Source organism: Crocodylus siamensis, chromosome 7 (genome assembly GCF_052110815.1).
Source record: "Crocodylus siamensis isolate JL-2025a chromosome 7, ASM5211081v1, whole genome shotgun sequence".
Taxonomy (NCBI): Eukaryota; Metazoa; Chordata; order Crocodylia; family Crocodylidae; genus Crocodylus; species Crocodylus siamensis.
Genome location: NC_143401.1, coordinates 19544272 through 19567854, shown reverse-complemented (window position 1 = coordinate 19567854; position 23583 = coordinate 19544272). Strand labels below are relative to the sequence as shown.

At 45.2% G+C, this 23583-nt stretch overlaps 1 protein-coding gene and 1 long non-coding RNA gene across 2 annotated transcripts in view; both read left to right on the top strand.

Annotated features, from left to right (window-relative positions):
- LOC149859560 (uncharacterized) overlaps positions 1–23583 on the top strand; it is a 197853-nt gene that overhangs the window by 11945 nt on the left and 162325 nt on the right.
- LOC149859561 (uncharacterized) lies at positions 16353–21836 on the top strand. The gene is made up of 3 exons (XR_016443549.1): positions 16353–16727; positions 17005–17057; positions 19909–21836. It is a non-coding gene; the product is annotated as an uncharacterized LOC149859561 (long non-coding RNA).

The window sequence follows — 23583 nt, the reverse complement described above, 5'->3', positions numbered from 1 at the left end:
CACACTCCTGCCTTTCCTCCCTGTCCTGTCCCTCATGTATAGCCTGTAGCCCTTGATATTCACCGCCGAGTCGTGCCCTAGTACCATTCTGGGCATTGGTTCAGTTATGATGCAAAGAGAAGAATGCCACCTCCTAAAGCAGAAATTTGATTTTAAGCTTTCCTTAAAGGTCCAATTAGACTGCTTATATGTGAAAAAGAAGACACAGCCCACCCCACCAGCCCAAAACCTGAAAACAGTGCTTTACTTCCAGCATGGTGCACCCTTGTGCCAAGCGCAGTGAATGCCCAGAAGAGGAAACGCATTAGTTTGACCCGGCTTGCCCAGCGTCTGTAAAAATCAGGTGTTTCAACAGGACTTTTTGGTGCTTTTAGCTAATAGCTGATTGAATCGACTTTAGATAAAAGTGCCAAAAAGCTCTGCTGAAGCGCCTGATCTATAGGTGCTGTGGAGCTGGGTCAAACTAACGCATTTCCTCTTTTGGTAAAGTGTTCTTTTTTTGGAGGGGTTGTTTCTCCACATCTGTCAGCGCTGATGCTGACTAACCCTGATGGATGGAGAAAATTATTTTTCTGCATGCTTTCTGGTCACTTTTCAGTTGCAGGTGGAGCTAAGTGGTTTGAACTTTCTTCATCCTAAAATACTGTACTAATTTAACAGTGCTATACAAGCTGTACCCTGGGGTAGTGGCTCTCAACCTTTGGCATCTTAGATCGATGTGGCAAAAGTGAAACCAGAAGGCCCACCAGGGCACTTCTGATTTTGCTGCCATGAGCTGAGTCCCACTTTTTCCACTGCAGCCCAGGGCAAAGCAGCCTGCCTGGGGCTTCCCTTCCTATCCTCCAGCACACTTACCCTGGGGAGTGAAAGGCCTAGAGCACCAGACATGGCAGGAGGGGTGGTAGCTGGAACTTCTGACCAGAAGGCAGCACCCGCATACCCCCTGCCCATGTCTTGCATACCCCCAGGGGTATGCATACCAGGGATTGAGAAACACTGCCCTGGGGCACCCATCACAGATGGAGCTGTCTCTGGGGTGAAATGTGCTAGCTGTGAGGGTAAGCTCAAAGAAATTCAGTTGTTTGGCTTGGAATCCTTCTCTTGATCCTGTAACATCAGCATTTACATTGTTGAAGTACAGTTTAAAATCAAACATTAGCACCCATTTTGCCCTATATCCACATTGCACTGTCTGCCCAATCCAGATAACATTGTGCACAATAAAAATACTTGTGTCAGTATAAATGTTTAATAGATTCTTCCACTGGAAAAATGAACATGCCTAGTATTATTGGCTTCCTTATCGAATTATGTTGCTTGGACACTTTAGGGTTAGATCCCAGGAAGTTTTTTTTCCCTGTTGGGAGCCTGAATGTGACTGGTCTGAAACTTCTGGCAGATCTGAAGGGCTTAAATGCTTCTGACCTTTTGCAGTGAACATTCTCTCCACTGACAGAATTTTGCCTTTAAAATGATTAGATCTCTACTATTTAAGAAATCATCTTGACTTTGAAGGCAAGTCAGAAATGAGTATATTCCTTTTTTCAGCTTTTAACCTCATAAATAGTCAGATTTCTTAATACTGTGATCACCTTACTATCTTGGATCTTTATTTAGTCCATGGCTTGGTTTGCTGGGGTTGTGTTTTTTTTGTTTTGTGGTGGTGTTTTTTCCTATCTAGGTGAATTTTAAAGCAACTGCATCTGTTAAGACTAAGGGATCAGGTAAAGGAACCATCTCTGAAGGTACCAGTGCTCAAAATATCTTATCTGAATTATTATCAGCAGTGTGGTCATGACCCCTGGCTCTCTTCGAAGTGCTCCCTGTCTAGAAAGATTCCCTGTGAATGAATGAAACTGTCCAGGAACCCATTCCACTACAGTGCTTTTATCATGATGTTTTTTTCTAAACTTTGTCATCTCTGTCAAAATATTGCTCTTTAATGGGCCTACTCCTGCCAACCTATAGTAGCTTGTAGCTAGAGGTGGATGTCTTGGTGAAGTCATCAAGCCATGAAGTTACCTTGGGTGACTGCCGAAGTTTGTTCAACTTTGTAAAGGCCTTTACCTTATGGTGCAACTCTCTTAAAAACTGTGGTACTTGGGTTAAATGGAAAAGGAGTGCTCTTGATTTTGATAGCATAAGAAAAAGTTGTAGTATTGATGGAATTGGACCCTAAGGATGAGAAATCCTGCATGTGTGGGAACTAACTGTTATGTAGTAATTCTAAAGCCCTGATGTGTTTGATATGTGTTTGGTGGGTTGGGGTTTGTTTGGTTGTTTTTTTTTTGGGGGGGGGAGGAGTTTGCATATGTGGATGGCATCACTTAGTTGTGCCACTGCGTAGGGAAACCTCAGATCTCTCTGTAGAGAGGCGTAGTCTGTTAGCTGGGCCACCAGGTTTTCTGAGGACCAGTTTGTGGCAAATTCTACTACGTTCCAAAACTGAGGACTGGAATCTGAAGAGGTATCAACAGGCATGAACTTCGCTTGCTGTCAAGTGCAGGTTGCTGCAGTGACGCTGAAAATGAAACTAAAAAGGGTGAGAGAGAATCCTTGTAAACCACTGACCTTTCTTGCAAAAGTGCAAAGGCATTAACTAAAATGTATATGTGGCCGTGTAGTAGTTCATTGTTGCAGTCAGTAGCTATTTTGGGTGCAGAGGAGCTGAATAGGCCCATGGTAGTCTTCAGTGAGGCATGCTTTGTCTGTGAGGCTTAGTCATGTCAGTTCCTTATTTTATAGTGGCACAGAAGCACAGTTGTAGGGAGTCAAGGGAGAGTGAGACTGACATAAGTGTTTCCACACACTCACTTGAAAGAATAGCTCAAACATTCCCTTTCATTAATGAGCTGCTTCTCTCCCACTGCCAGTATGTGTTGGTGTCAGCATTCACTTGTGGAACAGGGCTGAGGAAAAATCGAGCTGTTAGTCTGCTCTCTGAGCAATTGGATAATCCAGATATGCCAGGGACACTGGAAATAGGAAGAAAATGTTCAGGGTTTTTTCAGTCTTAATAAATAAGCCTCACATAAGGCTGCAGTTAGTTGGGACCACCTAATTCTTAGAGCTTTAGGGGAAAACACTTTGTTCATGGCATACGTAGAACCTGGGCTGTTGCTGAGGACTTCGCAGCTTTTGTTCATCAATAATAGCGTGGCATAGGGGATTTTAAACCCTCGTATTATGAGCCACATCTTCTTGAGATTGTCAAGAGATACTTCAACAATCACATGGGTTCCCTGTGGCGACTACAGCAATTATACAGGGATATTACTTAAGGAAGTAATATAACATGGATGCCAGAGCTGCTGATACAGCCAATGCTGTTGCATGGCTGGGCAAGAGCCAGAGCTGCCATGTAGCCCATGCCTTGGTCAGGAATGGGGCCAGAGCACCATGGGGAGGGGAGCAGGTGCCAGGGGCACAGACACGGGGTGGGTGGCAGTAGGGGGTGCCAGCATTGCAGAGAAAAGCAGGCAGCAGGGGCCCCAGGCACAAGGAGCAGATTTAGAGCAGGGCGGGGGGAGGTGTTGGGGGGACTACAGGCACTGTAGGAGGGCAGACGAGGGAGGGCAGCCACAGGTTGTCAGGCACTGGAGGGTGGTTGCAAGGGTGAAGGCATGGAGGGGGCAAGCACAGTGGTCAAGGTGGTAGGGGGTGCCAGCCCTGGAGGGGGAGTCGGGGAGCAAGGGGCCTAGGCATCAGGGGTTATGTCAGTGGTCATCAACCAGTCTGTCTCGGTCAACTGGTCGGTTGCGGAGCCTCTAACAGTTGATCTCAGTCTGTCAGAGCCTCCAGCAGGACGCATGTGGGTGGGCTGGGCTGGGTGAGTGGGGTCAGAGCCCAGGCTGCTTGTTCGGGGAGCGGGGCAGGGGATGGGGGGAGGCATGGTAGATCCTGGTGTGCCAAAAAGTGATCTTCACCATAAAAAGGTTGGAGACCACTGGTTAGATGTTACAGGGAGGCATTGTGGGGCACAGGCAGCAGGGAGGGCAAGGGGCAGGGGTCAGCTGTTGCTTTCTCTCTACCACCTGCCTTCCTTCTGTTGCTTTCCTGCTGTAGGAGTGGGGGTGGGGGATGAATTTAAGATGGTCCTCCAATAGATTCTATACAGGGGACAATTTTATAAAATATTCACATTGAAGAGTTCTCCACGCCACATTTACTGACTAGAAGGGGGCTTCTGAAAAATAGATGGGTGCAAGGCCCCAGGAAAAAGGTGAGGACTCTAACACTGTTGAACAGAAAAGCAAACAAACAATGCTCTAGTATTCGGCGATTAACACACATTTGTTCCCCACTTACTATACTCTCACTAGCCCTAAACTTCTGTGAATTTATGTGCATAATCCATTGCAGTATTCTCCTGTACTTAAATTAGGAAAGAATTGACTTCAGGGACAATATAAGAATTTTAGATTTCTTCCAAATGGTTGGTAGGTAAAATGTGAAAACTGATGCACAAAGAATGACTTGTCCAGAATTGTGCACTTGAGGTTGTGAAAGGGTCAGGAGTAGAACTTAGGATGCCTGGTCCTCTCTGTTGTATTTTGGAGCCTTTGAACAAACTTGGTCTAGACTTTTCCAGCCACTTTCTTCTGCAAGTTTAAAGATCATAATGTGTAGGTAATTCCTCAAATGCATTCAAATATTCACCATTATGGTGCCAAAATTGTAGGATTTCTTTACACTTACAAAAACAAAAAATAAATATAAACCTGCCTGTAATCTGAATGTGTAGAAAGGTACTTGGGATTTAAACACATGATTTATTTAATCTTAAAGACTTTGAAATTATTTACTTCATGCACATGGTTTTGGAATTTTCCTATTTGGCTGGAGAGGAGGTTGCAAAATATTAGGTTACAAAATATCAGGAGGTGATCTGTTCCTCAAAAGTAGGTTATAAAATCATTCAGTCAGTAGCATATTCTTCTTACCCCAGCTTTAGGGAAACATTAAGCTTGTTAGTATTAGAACAGTTGTTCAAATGCTGCTTATGCTCCTGTTGTTTAATAAGTAGCTTTAACAAATATTATCCTATTGTGATGGAAAATAAGTGATGTAGCAGAAAAAATTCCTAAATATGTGTCATTGTTAGCAGTGTAAAATACAGAATGAGAGCACTGTTGGTATTGAACAATGATGAAATTGTTTAATGTCTTTGGTATCTTCTGTTGTAAATATTTACACTTAAAACAAAATAAAACAGGCTTTTAGTTTTCCATGTAAATTGATTCACTTGTTTGAAATTTCTTCCTTAATTTAAAAAGATAAATGCACAGTGTGTATTTTCTTGTAGATTATATAGTTGGCTTAGTTTTTTTTCATTAATTTTTTGAGTTATGAGAGAGAAGGGGAAATGAATATAATTTAGTTTTACATTACATACTATGGACTCCTAGAGCAAGTTAGAAACGTGTGCAACCATGTTTCAGTGTGAATTTCTAGAATTTGGAATCATTTCATTTGGTATAAGAAAATTGTTTCTGAGGTTACAATGGTGCTCACTGTGGTATCAAATTCTATAAACTGAAAAGGAAGTAAGTACTTGTATGCTGCTCACTGGGTTTCCCTAAAAGGTCTATTTCCTGATCTTTGCTTCTCTTACTGAAAGAAGAAAAACATTCATTTGGATTTCAGCAGCTCTTAGGGAAATCGGAACCTTTTTCAGTCATACTCCATTAATCAGCACTCTCTCCCCAGAATGATGGCATGATGCTACTCCCCTACAGTTTGTTTTACTCTGTTCCTCCTTCTTTTGAAGCTTTAGTATTTGTTTGCTTTGCTTTTCAAAGCCAGGGTGCTTTGCTAAAGTTCTTCCATTGCAGGCATTGACCTGTGTGTGCCTGGAATGATGAACATTATTTATAAAAGGAGCCAGGGAGATGCCTGCCAGCTACAGAGAAACTGTGTTGCTCCTTCTATTTCATGCTCTAAAGAAAATTGAGGAAAGTAAAGGCACGATAAATATTAAGGAGAGAGGAGAGGATGTGCTACTGGAGGCTGTTCTTTTATGGGGTGGTTCTTTAGTTGCTTCCCTCACTGGACTTGTGGCTGGTCATGTGTCTGATTTTTGCCATCCTTTGGGGGCAGACTTGGTGTCATTCCAAGGCCAAACAACCTGTCCTGCTTCAGAAGAAAGTAAGATGCAGCCATCTCCCAGAGGCACACATACTCAGGGCCCTAGTTCCCATTTTCTTTTGGGTGGTGCAGTGACTGATGCTGGGCTGATAACTGATCTCTGTGTCAATATTAATTCCTTTAAATATTAATTCCTTTAAATATTAATTCACTCACGGATTCCCTAGTATTTCTTCCCAGACCACATAAAAAAATGTTAACACTTGTCATCTGCTAGCATGTCAGTCCTGGCCCAAACTGTGCAACAGTTGATCTGGGATTTTAATTAACAAAAATAGAGAGATAACTGAAGGAAACTTAACTTTTCCCAGAAGCTTTATTGAAAGTTTTGTTGATTTTTAAAAAAAGTAACTACTGATGTAATGGACTTATGCAAGACACAGCAGTACATGGCATTCTGAGTTAAATAGACTCCATAGTGTTTAATTTTTAATTTTCACCTCTGAAAAAAGCTATACACTTCTCTGTCTTTGTATTCAAATAATTCCTTTTATGAGGTAGCCTGCTGTCCATATATCCTTTTATAGCATCTGATGAAATGAGCCTATGGGCTGCATGCCACCTGTAAGAAACTTGCAGCCCCCAGGCTTCCACCTACCTATCGCTTCTCCCCGCTTCTCAGCCCTCCCCTCCTTCTGGCTCCTCCCAAGTTGCTGTGGCTGCTGCAGCAGCTGGTGTCTCTAGCCTTCCCTTCTTTCCCTGGCCTCCATTTGCTGCCCCCATCCCAGGGAATGGCATGCTATGGTACAGCTGGGGAACTGAGGATGAGGTTGGCACACACACCCATGTACATGGTGGGGGCAAAGGGAATGCCCACACACGGTGTAGCAGGTGGTTTTGTCCATGCAGCATCGCTTGTGCTGGCAAGGCCTGCATTGGGGTCGTGCGAAATTTTGCCCAGTGTTTCGTTTTCAAGCTGTTTTGAGCTCAAAACAGTGAAATCGAAATGAAGCAAAAGCCTTCGAAACAGCTTTGAAACAAAACAAGGGTACTCAAAACTTTATGAGTTTTGAAACCAGGTTTGCTTGGCTTCAGCACTGGTCCCAGCTGGCAGCAGCAGCCTCTTGTCATCCGTCAGGCAGATCAGGGGCCTGCCCACACCCCTGGGAGGGCTGTGCTGGACTCTTCCTGGGGTGTGTGGGGCCCCTATCTGCCTGCCGGATGACAAGAGGCTGGGGCCAGCAGCAGCACTGATCTTCCCAGCACTGGGTGCAGAATAGCCTATGGGCAAAATGTTGAAACAGTGAAACGGTTTCAACGAGACGGAATGGAACAGTGCTTTCGAAACTAAATGAAATTCTAAATGAAACACTGTTCTGTCGAAGTGGAATGGTGCTGTTTCACACAGCCCTAGCCTGCATATGGCTCCCAATGGTGTGGTATATGGAGCATGCAGCATCTGGCCACTAGGAAGTTGGACAGTCCTGAGTTGGTCTATAAAGTGAGTCTCTACCCTGCCTTCTGCCTGGAACATGCACTTAACTAAATTTAATATAAACTGTGTTCCTTAAGTGGACGAGACTGTCAGTGCTGTGGTACTAAAGAGATCTTGAAACTGAGGGGAGCCGGTCATAGTTTCATAGATGTTAGGATTGGAAGGGACCTATTAGATCATTGAGTCCAACCCCCTGCCCTGGTCAGGAATGAGTGCTGGGGACCTGTCCAATCTCCTTTTAAACATCTCCAAGGAAGGAGACAGTACCACCTCCCTTGGAAGCTTAGTCCACATTTTTGCAACCCTCACTGTAAAGAATTTTTCCTGATGTCCAGTCTGATGTCCTGTTTCTCTCTTACAGTTTGTGGCCATTATTTCTAGTTACCCTGACAGGTGCCCTAGTAAACACTGTATCCCCTATTTGGGGATGGTCATCTTCTGAGTTGCAGATACCATGGCACTAAGTAACTCTTCTTAAGTATGCAGGGCATCAGTCCTGTGGCATTTAGCAGCCAGGAAACTGGACAAGTCCCCTTCTGTTTCAAGACTTACCACTACAGATGTTTGACAGCTGCTTCCCCCTCACTGTTTCTGGGAGAGTTAAAGTACAGTTAGTTACATGGCAGGCAGATACAGGTACACTTACTATGCAGAAGGCAGAAGAGTGTGGCACTTTACAGACCAACTTGTTCAGAGAAGCACGAGCTTTTGGTAGGCAGCTTCATCAGATGTTATGAATTGACTTGCAGAGAGCATGGGAAGTAAGCAGAAAATAATAAGGTAATTTAAAAACAAAGGATAGGGAAAGGGGGAGGAAAAGAGGGGGCCCTGCTGGTGGTGGGAAGGGGGAAGATGAGCTGAAAGGATCTAAGGGAATAAACAAAGCAATTAACCAATAAGAGAATTACTATGCAGGAAACTAGAGTACATTTAAGTAAAGAAGTAGATGGTGGGGCTTAAAGATGGTATGCACTTGCTGATGCACAGATAATGGGTATTTATTATAAGCAATAGCAAAAAAACTGGAATTGATATAGTGCAGTGTAGTTAAATGAACTCTGCACTTGGCCAGTGTGCCCTCTGACATTTTTAGTCCAGGTGATAGAGCAATTGCCCAGGGAACACAAGACCCAGATTCAAGGCCTCCTCCCCCAGGGGAATTCAAGCCTGCATCTCCTGCTTCCTAGCAAAGTACTCTACCCACCAGGTCACAGGCCAAGACAAGGTGGGCAAAATACGGCCCGCGGGCGAGATCTGACCCACCAATTGATTGGATCTGGTGCCCGCCAAGTGAATGGACGCGGCCTGTGGGTGGATGGCAACTTCGGCTCCAGCAGCCGAATGGTGCTTGGTGGCCAGAGACCCTTCCGGTGATCTGGGCTGGGGCTACTACCAGTGCTGGGGGGGAGGGGGGTGCTAAAGCTGCTGGTGGGTTCAGGCTTCTGCACTGGTTGTAGCCCTTGGAGCGAGGGATGGGGTGGAGGGGGAAAGAGAGGGAGAGGTGTGGCCAAATAATTCCTCACTCCTGGACTAGGCATTGCCCAGACTTCTCCCCCACCCTCTTAAAGTTGTCCTGATGCCCTTCCATTTAACATTCATTGGACTGACAGCACTGGAAAGCTTTTGCCCCACTAAGAACAAAGGTCTGGATTAGCAACCAGGACCCCTCCTTTCAGGGGCACCATTGTATCTCACTAAGCCAAATGCTCTCTGGCATTTACTCTTTCTGTCTCTGTCATCCTGTGGTCCAGCTGGCATGTGTCATCAGCAGGGATCCTGGTTTTCCCTGATTAAAAAAAAACTGAATTCTCTGATTTTTTAAACCTCCCAAAATCTGTGATTAAAATGAAAGGCTCCTCACTTGTCACACAGCCACCCTGGCCCTGCTCATGTCCCTCACTCACGTCCCCCACCACAGCTCCCTGCCCTTCCAGCCCTGCCGGAGGGAGCCCCCAGCTGCCAGGGCTATGGGACCAGGGACCCAGGTCTGCAGCCCCTGCCCCCCACACGGGAGGCGGCTGAGTGGAGCCTGACTCCCCACCTGAGCCTGCCTGCTGCCCCATGCATGGATCGGGGGGTGGGGGGGGCACTGGGAGTGTGTGTAGCAGCAGGGAGCTGCCTGCCTCCCCCTCCTACCCTGGGATGAGCCACCTGTCCTGCTCCCCACCGGGGCCCTGCACCCCAAGCATCACTCACCTGGGCAGCAGCCCCAGCCCTGCCCAACGCCCTCCCTCTTCCTATGGGGGCCTCAGTTTTACTCCCCCCCACAAAATCTGTGGGAGCTACTTTCCAGGCTGCCTGGCAGCCATGTGCACGTAAAGCCCTCTGGTAGGATCTTGGGACTGGAAGTCCTGCGCCCTAACCCTGGCCTTTGCCACTAGAAGTTCCTCCCCTTGCCCCCGGAAGTACTCCTTTCAGCAAAGGGTTTTACCATCTCACAACCAGAAAAATACCAAATGATATTCTAAAAAACGAACATCTAAAACATTCATTAATTTGATTTCAAAACATCGTTTTGTCTTGGTTTACATGCGTTTGTCTGGTGTACACAGAGGTGATTGTATAATAGCGTAAAATGAAGTCTTACTCCTGTATGTTGTGAGGGGTGGGTATAGGCTCGTGAGGGGCTGTGAGGAAGGGTTTGTGTCTGTGGGGTGGATAGGTGTGGGGTGAGGGAGCATGTTGGGTGCATGGGTGGGTGGGCTGTGTGGGGGGGAGGGAGGCTGGGGTGTGTAAGGTGGTTGTATGTGTATGGTGGGGTGTGCATGTGGGACTTGCCCTATGATTCCCCCCCACACACACACACACGAGGGTGGGTGTCTCGCTGAAAAATCAGCCAGTGCCTTTACTCATGGTGGATTCTGTGGAGCAGAAAACTGCGTACTGTTTTTAAAAATCAAACTGGGACAGCTTACTGAAGGATTGTTTTCAAGACTCTTCTTTTCTGCCCCCCTTTTCCCCACCCCCCACTCCTCTATTTAGGAATTACCAATACAGCAGGTCCCAAGGGGATGGAATTTCCATTTTACCTGTTAATTTCCTTTTACCAGTTACACTGCACTAATCTATTTATGAGCAGCCATTTTGAATATTATAAAAGTTCTCCCAAAATAGAGGGACATAGAAAAATGCGTCTTACTCAGCAGGCTGCAATTATGTGATGGGTGACACTGCAGAAGAGCTGCTTCTTCCCCATTGTATGCATGGGCAGTGCACAGTATTTTGCAAGCACCACAGACCTCTATAATGAATAATGAGCATTTTTAATATCGTACAGTTGCAATGTCTGGCTTTAGAAAAATAAACTTTTTTTTACCTAAAGGGCTGTGATGGCCCTTTTGTTAGAATGCTTGTTTTCTTGTATGTTAATGGTCCTTAATTACTCTAAACTGATTTTAACAGAGGCACTGCTTAGAAGAGCAGTGTTCTGAGGTTGTGGCACTCTTAACTTCTACTGAAATCGGTTGAGCACTTGGAGGCCTGGGTCTGTATGGGTTCATCTGTGCTATCATTTTTTAAACAAACTGCTTATCTAGTTGTACTGACAAGCTGTTCTGTTCCATCAAGTCATGTTCCAACTTTGAGTAAAATCACTTAGATTAATGAGAACTTCCAGTATCTTCTCTAGTCTCCCTGCATCTCTTATGCATTAATATCTGTAGCTTAAAGCCCATACCCACATCATAGTAGAGAGTATTAACTTCATTATTCCTAATTCTTGGGAGAAATCAAATGCAACAGGCACCTGCACGCTTTTTGACCAGTTCTGGGACACTGTTGAAAGAAAAACTATCAATTTTGAAAGTCAACTTTTTGTTGTTATTTTTAAGTTATTGGCAGATGGAAGGGAAAGAGGAACTGAGAGAAGGGAAATTTAACGAAGTGAGAAGTTGCTACTGAGCTAGTAAACACAAAGTGATGTGTGCAGGCTCTGCTCTGAAATAGATTTGTAAATCCAGATTAACTTTAGTGGCCTTGCTCCCATTTTATGCCAGTGTGCCCAAGAACAGAATCTTGAATCACTTGGCTTTTTTCTCATTGACAGTACGCTAGTGTCAAGATAGGGCAGGGTGGGGAGGGCGAGTTTTTAGGTAGGTGCTTGTGTGGAGAGAGAGAGGTTGCATCTCTCTCTGTCTCACCTTTTTACCGCTGTGTTAATGAAATACCAATTAAACTAGAGTGAAATGAAACACAGATGCACAATCTTTTTTCTGAGAATGCACATCTGTCAGCTTTAGAAAAAAATTCAGGCTACATTAGTAGGGGAGGAGTTCTGTCAGGCTCAAAATAAATTAAAGCTTCAAACTGTTCCAGGGTCTGGGCTACCAGGATGTAGGCTAACACCTATCCTTGCTTATTTCAGCCAAATATGATGAACAGAGTAACTACACAAACTGGAGTTTGGACTCACTGGGTGAACTCTTGTCTTCTTTTGGAAAGGGCTGGGAGGACTTTGTGTGCAAGACTTCATATCAATACGTCTGGTAGCAAAGCATGTGTTAACACTGTATTTTTAGATTGATTCAGTTAGTCCCTCACACTATTCTGCAGCAGGTTGGGCCTTCCCTGGAGATCTCCCATTCAAGTACTGACCAGTGGTGATCTGATTTTTTTCATGTGCTAGCACAGTGTTGCTATATCTGGATTGCCTAGGCAGAATTATCCCCCCCCAGTGTTAATCAAATCAGATGCATCACCTTAAGAAATCTTTGCCTCTTGCATTAGGCCAGAATATGCCTTTAAATGCTCTGTGTAAAATCTGTTGGCAATACTCCTGCAGCGTCAAAACTATTGATAAGATTTTTCAGCATATGTCACACAGTGGGAAGAACCTGGTAGTGTTTTGCATTATTTAACTGGCCTATTTAGAAAGCTCAGTTTACATTGTACATCTTGTGGTTTAAACAGTATTGCATTAAGTAACATGCCTCTGGAAAGGAAGTTGTGACCCTTCTGAAGTACTGAACTAGGCTCATTGAGAAATTCCTGGCAGAGAATCTTGACCTTTTGATTTTAAATTTTAGTACAAGAGAGTTTGTGATGGGGAGTGCACTATTCAACAGTACAGGCATTCAAAGCCTGTCTCTAGGTATAGGCTTCTCTTAAGGTGTTTCTTGCTCTAGTACCAAGTATATTGCAGGCTTGTAAACCACCTGAGAAGCCCATATTATCCTAATTTTGTCACTGGGGAACCTGAAGTAGAGACAAATTGAGCGACTTGCCTTAGGTGATTTGCTCCTAGAATGAAAAACAAACATAAGGTCTTTACCACTGCTGCTTTGGCTTCTGTCCTTGTTGTGTAAGGAATGCTAACAAACTTGTGCAAGTGTACTACTAGCACAAAGAGCCAACACATTTGGACACATGCACTTGAACTGGCTACATCTACAGTAAGGCTCTGGCATGCCCATCTCTGGGGACACTATTGTGAACTTAATAGCATATATCCTCATTTTCTCATGCCCACCATCATTGGTGGTGTTTTATACATTTATTTTGCTACAGTGATTCTCAATTGCACCATTGAAGACCACCTATGTATGCATACATCTTTCAGTGGTTATGAATTAATAAAAATAAAAATATTTTTCAGATCTGTAATATTACTCCTTTTGTTATAGTAGTTTTTCTCCTCTTTCCCATATAATGCTGGCAATCATAAAGAATAAAACTTTGTGTTTCTATGCATCACCCATGTCCATATGACTCTCAGTTCCCTTAATTTTCCATTACTGATCTCACTAAAAGTCCATAAGGATGGAAGCAAGAATATAAATAACTGCTGAAATTTTAACCACTGTCTTGTCTATCCTGTTGACAGTAAGGCTTGACTGTATTGGTGAAATCCCACCTTTCATCATTTATGTGCATGGTGAAACTCCTGTTGACTTCAGTAAAGCCAGGGTTTTAGCTCATGGCTGTTAAAGTGCTGGTAGTTGCTGGCATGCTCTCCACAGTCACAATAGCATTGTTGCTACCAGTGATGTACTGTAGTTACAAATACAGGCATAGATAAAACTGTGTATATAGCATGGGCAATGGAAGGTCCTGCCCTGCTAGTGTGCCTGAGGGTTTGCACACAATGTTAAACTAGGTGTAACCAGTCTTTTATTTTAGTGTGAAGGAGGAGTGAACAAACTAATCCGCAGTGGATAGAATCCACTGTAGAACTACCTCAGGAGAAATCAGGGGTAAAACTATGTGAATATAGGCTGTCAGTTTAGATGTTGTCTGTCTCTTTCCAGGGTAGTGTTGGAGTGATATTGTAGTCATGATGGTCCAGTAATTATGCAAGAGGCAAGGATTTCTTAAGGTGGTATCTTTTATTTGACTAACCTACTAGTGCCTCCTGCAGCAGCTACTCTGGCATAGCAGACAGACGAGCAGCTTTGGACCCTAATATAATCCACATCAGTGCATAAAACTGATGAAAGAACACCATAGTAAATGTGTATCTAGGCCCTCAAAATGACCTGGAGGATTCCTCACTGAGATAAGTGGTTGTCCAATTGCCATGGCTTGGTCTATGGCAGCCTTGTTTATAAAAGTCACCAATAGAATGAATGGTGATTTTTTTTTTGGATAGATTTACTGTGAACATCCATCATCTTGCTAGCTGGATTGAAATCCATCAGGGTTGAGTCTGAAAAAAGACCTAGTTGCCTAAATCCTAAAATTGCCATCCTCAAGCCCCAACTCGGCTACTGCTGAACTCTAGAGACCCATAGGTTTCTTCATTTTAAGTGTTCAATAACTGGTTAATATATGAAATATGTAAACAGTAATTGGAGTGGAGGCTGGAAGCCAAGATTTCCTTTCCTTCCTCACTCTTGGCCAGTGCCTTAACTGCTAGCCCAGAGAGCCATCTTTGTCCTCCCACTCCTTTTTGTGTATATATATATTTTTCCTCTGGCCCAGAGAATATTTAAGTGTGCCAGAATGGAAGAGCTACGACAGGAGAAATTGAGAACCCTTATGCCATGGCCACAATAGCCCTAACTTGGTGCTTGGGCTGCTTTTCAAGGTGGGAGGTGTGGATGTGGGCTTCATTCTTCTCAGGCACTGAATCTGAATCTGGGTTTCACACTTTCAGGATGAATATTCCAGCCACTTAATCTGTTGGACAAAAATGAAGCACTATTATGACAATGATTGCTTGATTTGTGAAAGAAAAGTCTTAGGGGTATGGAGAAATGTATACTTGTATTTGCTTCAGAAGGAGACGTGGCTGCTGCTTGGACCATATGCACGAGGCTGTAGTGATGCAAGTACAGCAAAATCATTCAAATCCTAATTCTCCCAGGGTGAAAGTTGAAGTTCTTTAGCTCCCTGCATGACCCTGTAGTGATACAAGATAGGAGTTGCGGCTTAACAGCTGGTGCATTCTCCTGAGTAGCAGCTGTCCTTCCTCTTCTAAAGGCATTAATACCTTAGGCACCTCTGCAGGTTTCCCTTGCCAACCACGGTTTTGAGTATCCACGTTTCGGAGAAGGCGGCGGGGTACAACTGGAAAATACGCCCCCTGGCCCTGCTTGTGCCTTTCATTTAGCCCCTGCTCCTTCAGCCCTGCCAGTTTTGCAAACCACAGTTTTTTCAACCGCAGGAACTTTCAGGAACCTAACCCCCATGGTTGGCAAGGGAAACCTGTATTTCCAGGAGGGGGGTTAGGGCTGTGAGTCCTGAATGGAGAGGCCCTTGCCTGCAGCCTAGAGCAAGAAGCTTGAGTGCATGTCAAATACTCCATGCTGCTCCATGCAGGTGAATTCCTGAACAGGAAGCAACATAGCTGTGTTTATGTAGCGCTGACCCCACAATAATGGGGGGGAATCAGTGCTAACTGGTCCCTTTACCATGTGAATGCAGTTACATTGGTCCTTGGTCAGGTGAAACGGTGCAATGTAGACGAAAGGTGCCACTGTTTCACCTGTTTTGGTTTGTGGTATAGGCATCTTGAGTTCCGGTGAAGGAGAGCCTTGCCCCTTCCTCAGCGCATCCTGTTGACTCCCTTGTGCTGCTGCTTGCTGGTTATGCAATCTGTTTTACAGTGCAAAATTCTCCCTGTGCAGTATACAAATGTGAAAGAGGCAAACAAATGTAATTAAAACAACTCCACCCCTAAAAAAAAAAATCACCTCCCCTGCCACGGCAACCCTAACAAAGTCTTTAATCAAACCACTGGTGTACCGTGGGTCTCCAGTGCCTGGGGGCCCAGTGCTTCCCAGTGGCTGATTGCTGATACTGGAAACTCCAATGGTGAAACTGGAAGTGCTAGACTGAGTACCTCTGGAGGGTCCGGGTGGTAGACCCCTGCCTCCCCAGGCCTGCACCCAGGGATATGACCCTCCCCTGCCCCCCTCTCCCATCAGTATGCCATTGAATCAAACCCATTACTCCTGCATGAATGCAAGCACTCGTGAGTCTGGCATGGCTGCCGCATAGGCATGTAGCACGTCTGCAGGTGGCAACAGCCACTGCTGCAGGATTGTTCAGGACATGGATTCTGCCTGCCTAATGGCTGGGGGGTGGAGACCCTCGTTGTCTGATGGTTGGGGGGGGCACCCTTGTGGTATGGTGAAACCCAGTATTACAAACTCATGATTTCTGGCATTTTTCTGGGGCCACTGGACAATTCCACTTGTGGATTAAATTCCAGGGCAACAGGGAGAGCCCAAGGATGCTCTCTGTCTGCTGGTTCAAGGCAGACACGAGGTGATCCATGGCCTTTTGCTTGACCCTCTCACTCATTGAGCATCTCATGTGTGCACTCAGCAATGGCCTGTAGCATTCCTCAGTCCCTGCATGCCTCCTGAGAAGTCACAAAGTGGTGCAGTGAAGCTCCTTTTTCCCATGGCTTTTCCTCTCTCCATTGCCTTGCCTCTGCAACCCAGGAGCAGCTGGTCTCCATCATGGACATGCTGATTTCTATCTTTATGCAGGAATGAGTCTTGGTCTGCCTTGAAGCTTCTAGGTGCCAGTTTCTCTCTGTGTCCTTGGCCCATTACCTTGTCCCAAGGTACCATTGCCACTGTTTCCAGGTGTTCAACCTGAAAGTAGAGGAGGATGAAAAGAAGTTCACTCTTTTCTTCGTTGTTGCCCTGATAACATGAAGAACTCCCTTAAAGTTGCAATACCAGCCAGCCAGCAGGTAGGCTTATTTGTCCTGTAGATTCTAGACTCTCAACCTGATAAATTCACTTCCCCTTGCCCCTCATGTTCCCTAGGGATCTGGGGAGGTGGGGGACATGACTGGGCAGCCACGGGGCAAACATCCATGGTGTATAGCAAGGGCCAGTTGGGTACAGCCAGGGTCTCTAACTCCCACAGGGGCCATGAAACCCAGAAGGCCAGTTGAGAGGGTTGGGGGGCAGTTTAAGAATGGTCTGTTGCTTTGACTCCCTAATGCTCCATATCTATAACTGCAGGAAACTGGTACCCTGGGTGATGTCAGCCGGATCCATCTGAGCCCACAGTTGAGGTAGCACCTGTTCATTGCTGCACAAAGTAGTCTACTAGTCTTTGCTTGCGTCTTACTATAAGAGATGATGGTTTCTGACTTGGACTTGTGGAGGGGGTGAGGCAACTCACCGCTGTGTTTTTCTGTTCATGTTGGAGACTACCTAACGGTGTACCTCACTACCATCTATGACCACCGTACACAGTTCAACTGGGATGCCATAAGGGGCATGATCAATCTTTTCTGTAGCTTGACTGTCAGCCAGTAAATCACAGAAGCTGCTGAGATGTGGCTGCTGCACTGCTGAAAATGTACAGCCTGCGAATGCAATGGGAGCAAGCATACTTCTGCCTTGAGAGGATTGGAAGATATCTGCTGTGAAGAGTCCACAACTATATAAGCTGTATGCAGTGTGCTGAAAGATTGTGGTGGAAGGTCTGAAAACCTTTCAGGGGCAGGGGGATCTGCTCCACCCACCCCAGATAGACTTGGGGCACCCAGCTCACCCCATGACCTGTCTACTCCCACTGTGAAATTCGGTCTTGGACCATATGAGCCAAATGTAGTAGGATGGGAGGTTCAAGGGAGCTTGTCAGGTGAATTTTGTGGGCTAGCACCAGTGGTTATCGGAGTCTGGGACAGTACATCCAATGCTGTGGCCAGTTACAGGGGAACCTGAACTGCCATGGTGGTCTGTACAGATTGACCAAGCAGCAGACCCAGTGATTTAAAAGTTGCTTGTTTTCTCATTTCCCTGCTTCCTTGCAATGCTCTGCCTGTAATAAAGTGCCTTTACCTATCTCTGGTAAGTTATTTGCATGGGAGTGAAAGCTATTCCTGCCAACTTCTTGGTGAGAGCCAAGGGAAAAAGTGGAAGGGGTGATGCCTTGTGGTAACACTTCATTGTCTTAACATCTGGGCATGAATCCAGGAGTATTGCAGGACAACTATTCAGATGTCTGGCACAAATGCACTGGACAAAGGTAAAAAGGATAAATAGTTCTTATCCTGCAAACCTTTTCTTCTGGTGATTTATGCCACAACAAACAGGAAGGGTGTCTGAATACTTATGCTTTGTCCTGCAAGAGCGCATCTGCGCCTGCGACAAGGGAAGTTTCTGTTTGTAGCTAAAGAGTTTAGATGCCTTAGACTTGTGGATTCTGTGACTGGTCAGGTACTGGGAAGCGGGATAAAGCAGTGCAAGGCATTGATTTGCAAAAGTCCTTTAGTCAAGATTTAGCCCCAACTTCTTTCCCACTGGGTTACTTTTCTGCCAGTCTTGTCTGTATCTAGTTGGTTTGTGTTTTAATATAGGTATCAATTGGTCATCTCCAATAAATTTACACTTTTATTCTTACTGTGGAGCTAGTTGTATATCAGTCTGTGACTGAAGTACTAGCTCCTTCCCTGAGTCTTGGGGACATGTCCCCCATAAATATTTCAGCTTGGAGGCATTAGATAATCCCATCACTTTAGGCATTAAACCCAACACTTTTTTTTTTTTTTTTAACTGCCCTTTCTCTGCAACATGCCTTTATTTTGTTGGTATTGCTTAAGTAGTGTTGTATTTTGTGAAATATACACAGCTACAACATCCAAAAAATATGAGGGACGAGGGTTTTTGTGGGATGATATCTGTTGTTCCAACAAACAATCTTAGACAAGCTTTTGGTTGCGAAGTACCCTTCCTCAAGTCTTTTTTTTTCCTTAGCACAGTGGTATTCAGCTGCTCAAGGGAGTGATCATTTTATGTGCTCTTTGAAGATCTAAGTGAATTATTTGCTAGTTTTATCTCAAAGAATTCCATCGCCTGCTATCCTAGAAGCATGATGTACCTGTGAAGAAACTGGCCAGCTTGTGTGAGAAGCTGGGTACTTCATAATTCTCTCCCTTTTTTATAACTTTCATTCCCTTCAGTGTATCAGTAAGTTTAATCAGCCTGCAAATCCCAGGAGCCTGTTTAGGTATGGGTGCTGCATTGTCCCCCTATTCAGCTCTCAGTACGAGTAGCATGGGAGAATTTACTGTGCTTATTTCCACTAGCAACTTGGCTTTAGTCTTCATTTTTTGCATTCTTGGGGAAAGTACCTTTCACTCCTGGCTTATTTATTGCCATTTGCAGTCCTTGTTTCACTCTGTTATCTCTTCTCTGGCACTTGTTGTTTGATAAATCTTGCATGCATGTCTTTTCTCCAGTGAAGGAAATGCTCTGTTTTAAATCTTTGCTTTTCCATCTGAGAGGAATGTAGGCAGAAAGAGGATGGACATCTGTTCTTTCCATATGCATGACATCTAGATAATATGCCTGGATGACCTTCAGTGCTTTGATTAATCTTTTATATTATGTTGTCCTAGGATTCGTGGGAACACAGTGTGGACCAAAATTTAACCAGATGTAAATAGGGGGAGTCTATTGAAGGCAGTTTGGGCCCAACAGGGGTGCAGAGGCAGGAGATTTGGGTTGTATTTGTATCTCTGCCACTGCTTTATTGTGTGAAGTTGGACAAGCCACTCTTTGTGCCTTGGTTTCCCAATCTGTACAAGAGGAAGGAAAATCATCAACTCTGTGATGACCACAGGGGCATCTTGCTCCACTTAACTGCTGGTAAAATACTCACGAGAGTGCTCCTCAACCGGGGTAGAAATTTTCTAACAAGATCATAGATAATAGTGTAGGAATCAACTACAAAGCAGACTCGGCATTTCACGAACACAGCCTGATAAGACTCTGGAATGACTAAACCTTAGTCGCCTTAAAGTCTGAAGCAATCAGGGATTAGTTAGCATTTCAAAAACAAGCATGTAGCCAAAAACCAGTTTGAACCAATTAAGGGTCTCTCAAACTGACCTGATATCTTGTTTTCTTTCACAGTGGAAAATTCCCACCTGCGCGCACATCTTGTCTGTAAACTATAAAATGCCTCTAACAGTTGTATTCGGGGCCTCTGAGTTCGCTCAGGGTGCCCAGCATGCTGAATAAATTTTGAGACGGACAGCGGCTCTGTGTCTTTGGGAATAGCTCCGCAAGGGGTCACGAACTCCTCAACACTGGCTTACCAAGCATCTAAGCGACCTACTGCATGAGAACCAATGTGGCTTCAGAAAAGGACATGGGAACACCGATCATGGTGTCTGCATCCTGGCAGCTTCAAGAAAAGTGCCAGGAACAGAACGCTGACCTTCTTGCGTTCGTCAACCTAACCAAAGGCTTCAACACTGTGAACCATGAAGGCCTCTGGGAAATTGCAAAGAAGTACAGATGCCCCAGAAAATTAATCAATGTGGTTCGATAGTTCTATGATGGCACACGTTCTTGCGAATAGTGAATGCTCTGACCCCTTTCTGTTCACAAATGGCGTCAAGCATGGCTGCGTGCTCGCACCTGCCCTCTTCAGCATGGTATTCTCTGCCATGCTGTCAGATGCCTTCCAAGACTATGACTTTGGTATGGGGATCAGGTACCATTTTGACAGGGACATCTTCAACCTGCGCAGGCTCCAAGCAAGTCCCGAAGTCCAGACAGCCACACTTCGTGACTTTTCTCTGATGACTGTGTATTATGTGCAGGCTCACAGGCTGACGTGCAACGGTCCATGGACCTATTCTTGTTAGCCTGTGACAACTTCAGACTCGCTATTAACACGAAGAAGTTCAAAGTGATGTTTCATCCTGAGCTTGGCACAATACCCCAGGAACCACACGTTAGTTTAAAGGCCAACAACTGTTGTGATGGTCGACAAGTTTATCTATCTAAGTAGCATGTTCTCCCATGCTGTCCACATTGACAACAAAGTCAATGTGACACTAGCAAAAGCTAAAGTGGCCTTCAACAGACTCCATAAGTCAGTCTGGGACTGCAGAGGCATCAAAATGTTGACGAAACTGAAGGTTTACAAAGCCGTCATCCTTCCAACCCTCCTTTACACCTGCAAAACCTGGACTGTCTTCCAGTATCATGTCAGGAATCTAAACCACTTCCACCGGTGCTGCCTGTGAAAGATACTAAAGATCATCCCTCCCTGTTTCTTTCCCATTTCTTTTCTCTCTTTCCCCCCAACCCCCCCAGCTGGATGCAGTAGTCTTCGCCCACGAAGGACGAACAATATAGAGAACATCTACCTAACCTTCATTTTCAGCTTCTATGGAATTAAAAAAACAAAGAAACTCTAAATATTATGGCAACACTTTTATATTACCGTATCTAATATAGCCCCTGTTGTGTTAATTCCTCTTTAATACCTTATAAAAGAAAAACCCCAGTGATTATGTTCAGTTGCAGCAGGTTAGGTTCAAACTAAACATTCAGTGATCCTAAGTATTTCCAACAGCTTTTGGTTTAATACAAAGGTGCTTACCTAATAACAAGTACTGTTAATTACTCCTGCTTTTCAGATCAGCATTGCTAATTCGTTTCTCTTGCTCTTTTGCTTTTCTGTCCGTAATGCTCGTAATACTTTGGTATTTGCGGTTAAAGTTAATGACAAAAGGATGTATGTGTGTGCCGTACCCAATAAAAAGGGATTTGAGTCTCTGTTTTGAGAGGGGTCTCAGAGTCTGCCCACTAAAGATGATGTTGACACAGCTTTACAGCATTCCTTTATGTGATTTTCTTTTTCAAGATGCTTCTTTTTTGTACTAATGTCTATGAATACAAATGCCTAGAGAAGTTACATAGCTGGCTGCTTATAAATGAATTTGTGGATTCTTATTTTTTGTGTTTATGGCTATAAAAGGTATTGGGTAAAGCTGACTGATACTTTGTAAGTCACTTCTTTGTACAGATTAAAACCATTTTTTCTTGTAGAAGATTTTCTTTCATATTTGGGGTGTATTGTTTTCAAGTAGGGTATGGTTCACAGTGGGGAAAAAAATGGAAACTTAAAAATGTCTGTAAAAACACTGGAGGTTCAATAGAGATTTTCAAAACTCTCTCTACTCAAATGCTGATGTGATCTCTAAAATCAGTCTTTATTCTCTAAGAAATGCAGTGATCCACAGCTTGTCCTAGGATGCTATTAATTGAATTCAGTATATTATATACTCAAAAAAGCATTTCTCTTCGTAATTCTGAAGTCCCCTATGTTCCATCATTTTCTGGATGTGAATTTTGAATTTTGCTATAGACAGAGCTGATAACTCTCCTGTTCAAAGTTGCATGACACTATATACTTCAGAATTTTGGACTGGGGTGGTCAACCTCCATGGGCCAAACCTGGCCTTGTAGAGCCATAGCATTTGACCTGCAGGACTCTACAAATCAGGACATTTGAGAGTGGGGGAGTGATGGCGACTAATACTGCCACCCCTCCCTTGCTGCCAAATTTCCAAGCCCTGTGCAGTGGGTTGGAGACATGCCATGTTCCCTTTCCCCTCCTTGTATAACCAGATCAGGGCTGGGCTACACCCCCTTTTGCCAAACGGTTGGATCCTGCCTCATCCATGTGGCTGGATGGGGGCCTGTTGCCACTACCCCAGGCACCAGATTGGGATCACTGGCTGGATCTGGCCTATGGATAGATTAGATGCTGCCAATCTGGCCTGTCAGCTAAAAAAGGTTGCAGGGGACACGGCAAGGAAAAAGGGTCTTAAAGTGCAGTGGGGAAAGTTCAGGTTGGGCATTAGGAAGATTAGGGGCACACCAATAAAGATTTTTTTTTTGGGGGGGGGGGGCAATACTGATGTGTGATAATTAACCAGCCATATTGGCCAATACCAATCCAATAGCCAATATGCAGCCTGGCAGATTGGAGAGCAACTCCCTGCTGATAATAAGTCTGTAGGGGGAAGGGGTATCTGGGAGGGAAGTGGCATGTTAGGGGAGGGCAGATTGAGACCCCCACAGTGAGGGAGTAGGGTAGAGGTAGGGGCAGGAGCTGTCCAGCTGGGGCAGTGAGTGTGACCCCAGGAGTAGGACAGCCCCACGGGAGGCTCACCTGGAAGGTGGATGGCTCCCTGCCACTGCGCTCTCCTGGGGGAGGCATGGGGGGTATATGCCCTCTAGACTTGTGTACAGGGTGAGGGTGGATTGCCTAGTGCAGGCTAAGGGACAGGGTATGTGCCAGCCTGTTCCCAGCGGGGGGGCTGGGCTAGGGCTGCACTTGGGGTAGGTGTTAGTGGTGGTGGTGGCACTGTGAGGGGTGGTACAGGATGAGCTACAACCTCCTCAGAAATTGATGTATCCACCCCTCCCAGCGCTGTCACTGAGCGCAGCCCTGGCCCAGCCTCCCTGCCAAGAAGAGGCTGGCCTTGAGCCTGCAGCAGGCAGCCTGCTCTTGTCCTGCCCACAGATCTGGGGGGGACATGCTTCCCCTGTGGGTGCGCACAGCAGTGGGGAGCCACCCCCCTCCCAACATCCCCCGGATGAGCTGCCCATAGGTCCGTTCTGCTCCTGGGATTGCACTCACCGCTTTGGTTAGACAGTGCCTGCCCCTGCCTTGCTCCCTCCCTCACTGTGGGGGCCTCAATCTGCCCCTCCCCCATGCTCCCCACCACAGACTTACCAGCCAGACACTGCTCTCCAAGCTGCCAGGCTGCATTCCTGGCTGTG